General features: G+C 37.9%; 1 pseudogene; it reads left to right on the forward strand.

Moving 5' to 3' along the window:
• Positions 1-1,484: 1,484 nt before the first annotated feature.
• LOC107595903 (nuclear inhibitor of protein phosphatase 1-like) lies at positions 1,485-6,182 on the forward strand (annotated as a pseudogene).
• Positions 6,183-11,917: the final 5,735 nt, after the last annotated feature.

Raw genomic sequence — 11,917 nt, forward strand, 5'->3', positions numbered from 1 at the left:
TGCCTCCAGGACCAGTGTTGGGAACCACTGATATAGAACATTATTGTTTTTCAAACATCAAAAGCAGAAAAAATCGAATCCGTAACCAGCCCATGAGCTACATCAGGTGTCAAATGAAAGAACTACAAATCCTACAATCCTCAGCGGCATCCGGTGATTACCCAGAGTTCCCTGCAACTGGGCAAAATAGCTGCGAATGCAAGCACAGACACAGCTGTCTTTGACTGCCCCTCATGGTGAGATGCAAAATAAAGTACAACGTTATTGCACTTAAAAAAATTTAAAAAATAAGTCCTCCATGCATGTGTGTGGAGCGGCTGAATAGATTATGAATGCATGCATAAAAACAATGCATCTCACTCCTGAATGAGGCGGGCACATAAACTCAGTGCAGAGCAGCAGATCAAACCACTCAGCATGACTGCATTAATAACTCTGTTTTGACTTTATTATTATTCTCATTTATAGTAATAATGCATATTGTAATGTGATCCAGCGGTGAATACAGTTTACAGGTCTCATCAAATATACAGACCATTTTGCTGTTATTCCAGTTAAATATTCTCATTTACTATGATCTATATCAAAATCAGAAAGAGCTTTATTGCCAAGTGTGTCAGGATCCTGAATGAGGCGGGCACATAAACTCAGTGCAGAGCAGCAGATCAAACCACTCAGCATGACTGCATTAATAACTCTGTTTTGACTTTATTATTATTCTCATTTATAGTAATAATGCATATTGTAATGTGATCCAGCGGTGAATACAGTTTACAGGTCTCATCAAATATACAGACCATTTTGCTGTTATTCCAGTTAAATATTCTCATTTACTATGATCTATATCAAAATCAGAAAGAGCTTTATTGCCAAGTGTGTCAGGAGCTTCCAGTACAGACACGCATATAATTTAAGGTAATGAAACACTAATAATAAAGAGAATAGACTATCAATTATGAATAACAATATAGTAATAAAATATAGAGAAAAAGAAAATGTCAATGGACATGTGTTTGCTGTTATTCCAGTTAAATATTCTCATTTACTATGATCTATATCAAAATCAGAAAGAGCTTTATTGCCAAGTGTGTCAGGAGCTTCCAGTACAGACACGCATATAATTTAAGGTAATGAAACACTAGTAATAAAGAGAATAGACTATCAATTATGAATAACAATATAGTAATAAAATATAGAGAAAAAGAAAATGTCAATGGACATGTACAGCTCTACTCAATCTTACAAATATATGCACACGTGCGTTTGTGCATAGAGTAGCCTATATAGAAATTAAACTAAATATGAAAGGTTTAGGAGACTGGAGCATGACTGAATTTTGTCACATTAATTGTTATTTTAATTGAATTGAATCTCAGGGCAGGGAAGCCTCCACCTGGACTCCATCTGGATGTGGTTAAAGGAGACAGATTAATAGAGGTAAGACTGTGTTAAATGAGCAGTAATCGAAATTATCATTATGATCCATGAACTTTGACCTGGTGCACTTGTTTGCCCTTCATGTGAATATATATTCTGAGACGGTAAGTGTTGGTTCCATCGAGCATAGGAAGACCTAGAGATGTTTAATAACTAATTGTAATTGTTATTTCCAAGGCCTGTATAAGTTATAGAAAGAAATAATGTATTAATAAATAGTTTTTTATTTTTTTCAATTCTAATGAAACCTTTTAAAAGTTCAAATGGTTATCAGCTCTATTCCATCAGCTAAACATTCCTCTTTGTGCATGCAATCTTTATAATATATATATATTTTTAAATTCATGATACTTCATCGGTTAAAATGTGTGGAAAATAAGTCTACTTAAAGGGATAGTTTACCCAAAATTAAAAATTGCTATCATTAATTCACCCTCATGTCATTCAAAAACAATAAAACTGACCGTTTTCTGTGAAACATAAAATAAGATATTTTGAGAAATATCCATACACTGCAAATAATTGTTTTTGTCCATACAATGGGAATCAATGGGCACCAAAACTGTTCTTTAAAGTGTATTTACTTATTGTTCTACAGAAGAAAGTAAGTCAGTTGGGTTTGTAATGACTTGAGGACGAATAAATGATGATGATTTAAGTTTTGGGTGAACTAACAGCCATCTTTGAAATGAAAACTATCAGTTTTAACACTTACTTGATGATTAATGAAGGTTAATATTGTATGTGTCATATTTAATAATCAGTGTTGGGAAGGTTACTTGGGAAATGTAAAAGGTTACAGATTACAAGTTACCCTATTTAATTCAGTGCAACTATTTCAATTACTTTATTAAAGTAACTGATTACTTTTTGACTACTTTTCTAAATTTCTAACGGATGTTTTCAACTGTTAAGCATTTCAAGCCGGCAGGGTTAAGCTTACAGTAGTTCACTGGTTACTGTCAGACTTTCAGAATCCTTCATCACTTGATTTAAGATTATAATCATTTAATTTGAAAGCACAGCCGCCACAAAATCAGACTTTAGCACCTCTTTTTACTTAAAGGTCATTTTGAGGTACAGATTTCAAATCATAAGATATGGTTTAATAGCTATAATACTGTTTTTGAAATCAAACCTTTGTATAGCTTTGACAGGAAACACTGGCACTAGCAGTTAATCGTAAAAAACAAACATATACATAAACCCGAATAGGAAATAAAACAGTTATCATATAAACGTGTCCTATTCTGCGTCCTAAACTCTTAAAATTTTAGAGCAGTCAATGCAATTTGGGAAAGAAATCAATTAAATCTGTGAGTGGGTGTGAAAATATTCAGATGTAACTCCTTTGTAATATTTAACATTTTCATAAGTGACTAATTTAATTACACTTTTTTCCCCCAGTAACTGTAACTAGTTACTCCCCAACACTGTTAATAACCCATATGTGAGCCTGGAGCACAAAAGCAGTCTTAAGTCGCTGGGGTATATTTGTAGCAATAGCCAACAATACATTGTATGGGTCAAAATGATCGATTTTTCTTTTATGCCAAAAATCATTAGGATATTAAGTAAAGATCATGTTCCATGAAGATATTTTGTACATTTCCTACTGTAAATATATCAAAACTTAATATAAACTGCACGTCAGCACAATAATTCTAAAATGATCATTCTTTCCAAATAGAGCTATTCAAGGAGTATGAAAATGTTTTTTCTTATCGCAGTATATATCACAATGCATAAAAGCCAGAGTCAAACAGTGTATCAATTTGTTTTGATGTGTTATTGCATGTTAAATATAAATGTGCTTAATTGAAATTGTGTATTTAACATATGTCATGCAAAATATGTTTTTTTTCCAGAACCTGACAGAGTTCAACACGGCTCATAACAAACGCATTCCTACACTCATCATCGAGGAGGGAAACCTGGAAATCCAGAGACCCAAGAGGAAGAGGAGGAGCTCACGGGTTTCCTTCAGTGAAGAAGAGGAGATCATAAACTCAGGTACACAAAACACACACTCACAGGATGGGAATATATATGTACTCCACTGTTCAGTTTGGGCTCAGTAAGTTGCTTTTGAAAAGAAATTAATACTTTTATTCAGCAAGGACACATTAAATTGATCAAAAGTGACATTAAAGACATTTATAGTGTTACAAAATATGTCTATTTCAAATAAACACTGTTCTTTTGAACTTTCTATGCATCAAAGAATCCTGAAAAATAAAATGCACCACAATTTCCACAAAAATATGAAGCAGCACAACATTGATAATAATCAGAAATGAGCAGCAAATCAGCATAGTATATAGTAATGATGCTGAAAATACAGCTTTGATCACAGAAATAAATTATATTTTACAATATATTACAATAGAAAACAGTTATTTTAAAAAGCAATAATATTTCATAATATTACTGTTTTTACTGAATTTTTTATCAAATAAATGCAGCTGTGGTGAGCAAAAGAGACTTGTTCAAAAACATTAAAATATATATTACTGACCTCAAAAGTGTGTGCAGTATTCAGTGCACTCATATTCCATTCTGACAACGTCTTTGTTTTCCACTCTCACTGTTTTCTGTTTCTCTGGAAGGGCTCAATCTTCACACACTCTTTTCTCTCATTCTTTGTTCGTGTTTTGACTTGTTACAAATCTTTCCTCACAGAGGACGTGGACCCGTCTGTCGGACGCTTCAGAAACATGGTGCAGACGGCTGTGGTTCCTATTAAGGTACGATCATCGGCCTGCTCTTTTCTTCAAAAGTGTGTGCAGTATTCAGTGCACTCATATTCCATTCTGACAACGTCTTTGTTTTCCACTCTCACTGTTTTCTGTTTCTCTGGAAGGGCTCAATCTTCACACACTCTTTTCTCTCATTCTTTGTTCGTGTTTTGACTTGTTACAAATCTTTCCTCACAGAGGACGTGGACCCGTCTGTCGGACGCTTCAGAAACATAGTGCAGATGGCTGTGGTTCCTATGAAGGTACGATCATCGGCCTGCTCTTTTCTGCTGCTCTGCTTGCTTGTTTCAGCACATCATCATTGATTTGAATGGATTTGAGAACAGTCCTTCTCTCAATACAAATTAAGTTGATTGTTGCATGGCTCACAAACAGGAAACTGTATAATGTGGAAGTAATGGCTTCTAAAAAGCATCCTCATAGTCTGACTCGTCATATCTGACTGCTAATGTAAAGGAGCTTCGATGTCTTTAGTACTCCGTCTTAGGGCTGGGCGATATAGCTAAAAAAGGTATCAACGATATAATGTTTCATATCGTTCGGTATCGATAATTATTGACATTTTTTATAACCTTTTTTAAAACAAAGAGCAATAGAAAAAAACGTTTACATTTAACCACTGTGTTTTTAAACTAACCCAATTTATTGAGACAAACAACAAATATTTTTTTGTTTTAACAGTCAAACACAAAATAAAAATTAAACAAATGTCTAATTTCTAATGTGTTATATGCAGATTAAATCGGTCTGAAGGAAACTTTTGTCTTGTCTCCCGAAGCCACAGGAGGGCGCAATGATTTAACATTTAAATTGTCAACGCAAGGAAATAACTGTCTATAAAAAGAAAAACGTGCATTACGTCTAAATTAACTCATATAAATCGAACATAATTTAGTAAGTTGCATAAACAATTATGAACAAAACAGCATCATGTATGCATTGCTTAATACAAAGAGCCGAATTGCCATTCACACAGACTGCATTTAAAAACATAAGAGAAGCAGTGAAAAGGAATAAACCTCCACAAATTTGTGACGTGTTTTCTAAAAGTTTAAACTGTTTTAACTTTGCATGGCTACATCTCTTGTGTGACGCGAGTTTGTCCATCTAGAAAATGCACTGAATATGCATTCTGTGAGAATGGCTTGGTTTCGGTTTTAACCTAATCAAGATCTTCTCCGCATTGAGCTTCTATATTTCTCTAAAATTTTGAATGAATAACGCAGCAGCGGCGCGTCTCGTGGGCTAGACTAACAAAACATTAAAATGCAACAAAACGTCACTTACATCATTATCACCGCATCTCACGCGCCACTGATGACGCTCCCTGACGCACACCTAACATTCAAATGCAAATGTATATTTTAAAATTCGACTAATATTCATTCTTTACTCACAATCTCCTCGTCACAGGCAGGCACTGCACTCATGTTCGTGTTTGTGTGTGCGCTCTGCGTCACTCATAGCATGTGCCTATATCGTATGCTATATCGAACATTTTTTCTATCGTTATCGAAGAGGGTGTACCGTCGATAAATATTGATACCGTTTTATCGCCCAGGCCTACTCCGTCTTGCCTTTCTTTGCAATAGTCTTGCATTTCATGCCACCTAGGACAGTAAAAAACGCATTTATTTTTGGTATTTCTGTCCCACAGAAGAAGAAACTAGAAGGCCACGGTACGCTGGGACTGGAGGAAAGCGTAGCACGCCGGTTACAGAGCTTCCCCCTCAGCGCCAGGCTATACTGTGACCTGCCACGAGGCCGCAGGACAGGGCGGCTCGTCTGCCATCACGGGCGGGATGACCCTGCTCTTCCCCAATCCTGCCCCAGAGGTGCACCTCTCGCCCTCAACAGTGCAGCCCCCCGCTGTGCTGAACCCCAGCCCCGCTCCCGGACCCAACTCGACCGAGCCGCTCAACGAGCTGCGCAAGAAGAAATACGCCAAGGCCTGGCAAAAAGCCCACCCCCTCCCTGCTGATTTAACTACACAACAGGACCGACACAGCCAAACTATGACTGACAGGAAGATTGCATCTTGGAGTTTGTTTGAAGTTATTGGTTCCAAACTCAACATTTCGGATACACACTTCAAATACATAACACTACCTGTTACAGGCTGAGGCTTTGCCACATTTTGAGACGCTGCGGCATCTGAAGTTGACACTATAAACTGTGGTTGTATCTATCGGCGAGAGTGAATATCACAAAGAAATATTTGGTCTGTATTTCACCATAAAATCAGAAGGAAAAATCCAAATTGAAATGAGATTTTGCATAATTTTTTTTTGCATTTTGCAAGATTACACATTAATATGGAAGGCCGTTTCCGCCACTGAATACAAAAATAAAACAAGGTCATTTCAAATTCTGCATTTCGCAATTCAGATTTTTTTCTTAGAATTGTTTGATATAAACTCACAATTCTGACTTTATAACACGCGATTTTGACTTGCAATTGCGTGTTATGAAGTCAGAATTGCAAGATATGAACTAGGGCTGCACGATTATGGCAAAAATCATAATTGTCGATTATTCCCTTGAAATAGTAATTGCAATTATTAATTACGATTATCACAATTTACATTGAATGATGTTTATACCATTGTTTGATTTGACTGCATGCCGTATTATTTTTATATGAAAATAAACAAGCTGAAAACACTCTAACTGAAAAACCTTTAGTGCTTTTCTATAGTATTAAGCCTCAAATGTCAACTATACATCGGATTGGTTTCTTCTTTAAATTATAAAAAAGTAAAAATATGAATGGCGTTATAATGTTATACTAAAACTAAAACAATGGAAAAACCCTTAAGATAACATGCAGAAAGATAAAAACTCATCTTAAGTGCGCAGAATAACATACAGTGAGGAAAAAAAGTATTTAGTCAGCCACCAATTGTGCAAGTTCTCCCACTTAAAAAGATGAGAAAAAAATTCAGAAAATCACATTGTAGGATTTTTAAAGAATTTATTTGCAAATTATGGTGGAAAATAAGTATTTGGTCAATAACACAATTTCATCTCAATACTTTGTTATATACGCTTTGTTGGCAATGACAGAGGTCAAACTTTTTCTGTAAGTCTTCACAAGGTTTTCACACACTGTTGCTGGTATTTTGGCCCATTCCTCCATGCAGATCTCCTCTAGAGCAGTAATGTTTTGGGGCTGTCGCTGGGCAACACGGATTTTCAACTCCCTCCAAAGATTTTCTATGGGGTTGAGATCTGGAGACTGGCTAGGCCACTCCAGGACCTTGAAATTCTTCTTACGAAGCCACTCCTTCGTTTCCCGGGTGGTGTGTTTGGGATCATTGTCATGCTGAAAGACCCAGCCATGTTTCATCTTCAATGCCCTTGCTGATGGAAGGAGGTTTTCACTCAATCTCACGATACATGGCCCCATTCATTTTTTCGTTTACACGGATCAGTTGTCCTGGTCCCTTTGCAGAAAAACAGCCCCAAAGCATGATGTTTCCACCCCCATGCTTCACAGTAGGTATGGTGTTCTTTGGATGCAACTCAGCATTCTTTCTCCTCCAAACACGACAGGTTGAGTTTTTACCAAAAAGTTCTATTTTGGTTTCATCTGACCATATGACATTCTCCCAATTCTCTTCTGGATCATCCAAATGCTCTCTAGCAAACTTCAGATGGGCCTGGACATGTACTGGCTTAAGCAGGGGGACACGTCTGGCACTGCAGGATTTGAGTCCCTGGCGGCGCAGTGTGTTACTGATGGTAGCCTTTGTTACTTTGGTCCCAGCTCTCTGCAGGTCATTCACTAGGTTCCCCCGTGTGGTTCTGGGATTTTTGCTCACAGTTCTTGTGATCATTTTGACCCCACGGGGTGAGATCTTGTGTGGAGCCCCAGATCGAGGGAGATTATCAGTGGTCTTGTATGTCTTCCATTTTCTAATAATTGCTCCCACAGTTGATTTCTTCACACCAAGCTGCTTACCTATTGCAGATTCAGTCTTCCCAGCCTGGTGCAGGTCTACACTTTTGTTTCTGGTGTCCTTTGACAGCTCTTTGGTCTTGGCCATGGTGGAGTTTGGAGTGTTACTGTTTGAGGTTGTGGACAGGTGTCTTTTATACTGATAACAAGTTCAAACAGATGCCATTAATACAGGTAACGAGTGGAGGACAGAGGAGCCTCTTAAAGAAGAAGTTACAGGTCTGTGAGAGCCAGAAATCTTGCTTGTTTGTAGGTGACCAAATACTTATTTTACAGAGGAATTTACCAATTAATTCTTTAAAAATCCTACAATGTGATTTTCTGGATTTTTTTTCTCATTTTGTCTCTCATAGTTGAGGTATACCTATGATGAAAATTACAGGCCTCTCTCATCTTTTTAAGTGGGAGAACTTGCACAATTGGTGGCTGACTAAATACTTTTTTGCCCCACTGTAAGTGGACTTTGAATGGTTAAGTAATCGTGGCATCCATAATTGTAATCGCGATTAGAAATTCGATTCATTGTGCAGCCCTACTCTTTACTCGCAATTCGGAGAAAAAAAGTCAGAATTGTGAGATAAAAAGTCGCAATTACCTTGTTAATGCATTAGTGTGAATGTGTGTGGGGGGATTATTGTTGTGAAAATGTCATAATGCAAAGACATCTTGGTAACACTTTACAAAAACGTCCCGTTATTTAATGCATGAACTAATATTATTAACTAACAACAAGCAATACATTTGTTACAATATTTATTATTAATCTTCATTAAGTTTAGTGACTAATCGTTAGTTCATGTCAGCTCAGGTGCATTATAAATAATATTAACTGATACAACTTTTGATTAGAATGATATATGAGCTCATTTTGAACTTAACTAAGATAGATAACATGCTTTATAAGTGTTTTTCGTAGTTTTTTTCAGATTAACTAATGCCACTCTTATTGTAAAGTGTTACCTGAAGCTTAATGGTTTTCATTTTGCATTTTCTTCAGGCTAATTATAATCTGGCTATGTTCTTGTGGGATTTATGCTGTCTCGAGTTACAGGTCGATTGTTTCAGGCTTTTCTGAGAAGCGTTCTCACACACGTTAACACACAAGCTTGTTGTTTTCAGCAGTTAACGGTGTGCTGCAACCACAGCAACGTGTGCTTAATGCACAGATTTAGCTTTGTTGTGAAAGCCTGAGAGTGTATTATCTGGGCAAAATGGCCGAATGCTGTATGATGTTAATCTGTAAATTGGAGACAAAGAGTGAAAAATTTAAGGGGGTCTGAATACTTTCCGTACCCACTGTACATGTTTCAGTAAACTGGCTGTGTTTACATTGGTTTATTGAGGGAAACTCAACATCAAGCACTGACTGAATGATCCGTGCCATTTGAGTGCAGGGAGACGCTTTGTAATGTGAACTTTTGTTAACGTTTTTATATATATATATATTTTTTTATCTGAATGTGATGGACTTGTGAGTGAAAAGCACAGAAGACTAAACGTGAAAGGAATTATTGTTGCATTACTTGTCTAATAAACATGATGATGTGCATTGATGATAGATTTTTGTTTTGTTTTGTTTAGAAAATGTTAGTGCTGTGTAAAAGTGACCAACGTGAATACTAAGAATCTGTGGGCGGTCGAAAAGGCAAACCGTGTCTGTGATGTTCGGGTTGATAGATGTGGTCCCTGCTGGAAAACAAATGAAAATAGTCAAGCCACACAGGTATTTCATTCAATGCATTTTTACCTCTCTCTCTCTCTCTCTCTCTTCAACCTGGTTGAAAACCATAAATGAAATAATTTAGAAATTGCGATAGCACTAATTTAGGGTATCTTAACTGCAATTATTGACACATTTTGTTTTGAATGACCCAACACTCTTCAGGATTACATTTATGAGTGATGAACAGCTGAAATATTAGAAGAAAGCCTGTAACAGAGAGAGAGAGAGCGAGAGAGTGATGTTCGTCCACTAGAGGGTAGTGTGTGACAAAGCTGTGTATATGGGACAGGGTTGCCAGGTTTTCACAACAAAACCCGCCCAGTTGCTACTCAAAACTAGCCCAATGGCATTTCGAGGGGGGCTCCCCGTTCAGGGGGGTAAAGTACCCGTTTCTGGCGGGGTCCCCCTGGTAAACTTCACACTCCACGGGCTAAATATCACGTTATCGGGGTCGCTTTACCCCGCGACAACAGTGATAAAGTAGCCCAATTCCGCGGGGAACCCGCGGACCTGGCAACACTGACATGGGCTTCACATACGCATGATATGGGCATATGCCAAGATGTGGGAACGACCTGCAAATGGAAAGATGAATCCATCAATTCAAATCTTACTTCAATATGAAGAAATATGTTTCTATGCAAAAATATCTAGATGCTGTCTAATTAGCGTTTGGGTTCTGCAGTATGTGCAAGGATATACCGTGATTTCGTTATTGCTAAACTGTCAGTGTGGCTCTGAGATGCACCCTGTCATTGTTTCACTGAGTGTCTCTGTGTCCCGCTAGGGGTCTCGCGCACTCCTCTGTGACTGCACTGCATCGCTCGCGCGGATAAATGGCACCTCATTAATCAAATGTGCATGAGTGCGCTCAGGTTGCCATGGCAATAATTATCAGAGCTGCCTAATCAACTTTCTCAATTGCTTAATGATATACGACCCTGTGAACTCCCCTCTGTTTCTTCCCTCTCTATAATTCAGGCTGGGATTTTTCTCTCTCTCTTCATTTTTTTCTTCTTCTTTCCATTCTCGCTGTTAACACGTGACCACCATTTTATGAGCATAAAACAGAACAGATTGCAAGTAACACTGGTGTTAAAGTTGAGTCTGTGTACCTTACCGCTGCGACAACAGGTGGGGAAATACAGCTAAAAAGATGAAATGTAGGCTGTACAGCTGTACTGTTAGATTACAGATTGTTATAGAGAAATCCGAAGGGTGGATTTAAAGGAGCCATGAACTAATTTTTTTGTATTGTTCTCTGAGGTCCACTTTTATTGTTATCAAGATTTTTATTTTAAGATTTTTTATCAAAACATCAAAGTAACCGGCTATTTTCTCTCCTGTTTTGCCCCACTCATGCTCTGTTTGAATAGGCGTGGCAGATTGTAGACTAAACGCTAACTAGTAAACGCCCACTGCTGTGATTGGCTAAGAGTTGTGTATGTTTGAAAGCCTTCACAGATCGACGCTGCTGTGATTTAGGTCAAAAATGCATAAATATCCAGCACATGTGTGACGGGGTATTACTGTTGGATCCAGTAGCATCGTCTTTTAGTTTCAATCTGTCTGAAAATCCAGCGTCGAATTGTGCCTTGCTTGTAAACGAATCCACGGTATGAAGTGAACAAAGGACCAAGTTCTTTCATTAAAAATAAAGTTCATCCACTCTTTCCTAACATTGGGATCAGAAAGAAGGTGATGCAAAGACTGTGTTTTCCCACAACTTAGCACTGTACAGCGTCCTGTTGTCTTCGGATCATCTTTATCATTTGATTTCTGTGTAGACCTACGTTCGTCTCTCTTGTTATTTACACTACATGCGTGAATCGGTAAGCGGGGCTAAACCTGCAGCGCTGTAGAATCGGTGGGCGAGGATAACGTGCAGCGCTGTAGAATCGGTGGGCGGGGATAACGTGCAGCGCTGTAGAATCGGTGGGCGGGGATAACGTGCAGCGCTGTAGAATCGGTGGGCGGGGATAACGTGCAGCGCTGTAGAATCAGTAAGCGGGGCTAAACGTGCAGCGCTGTAGAATC

Source organism: Sinocyclocheilus grahami, unplaced genomic scaffold, assembly GCF_001515645.1.
Source record: "Sinocyclocheilus grahami isolate Dianchi unplaced genomic scaffold, SAMN03320097.WGS_v1.1 scaffold210.1, whole genome shotgun sequence".
NCBI lineage: Eukaryota > Metazoa > Chordata > Actinopteri > Cypriniformes > Cyprinidae > Sinocyclocheilus > Sinocyclocheilus grahami.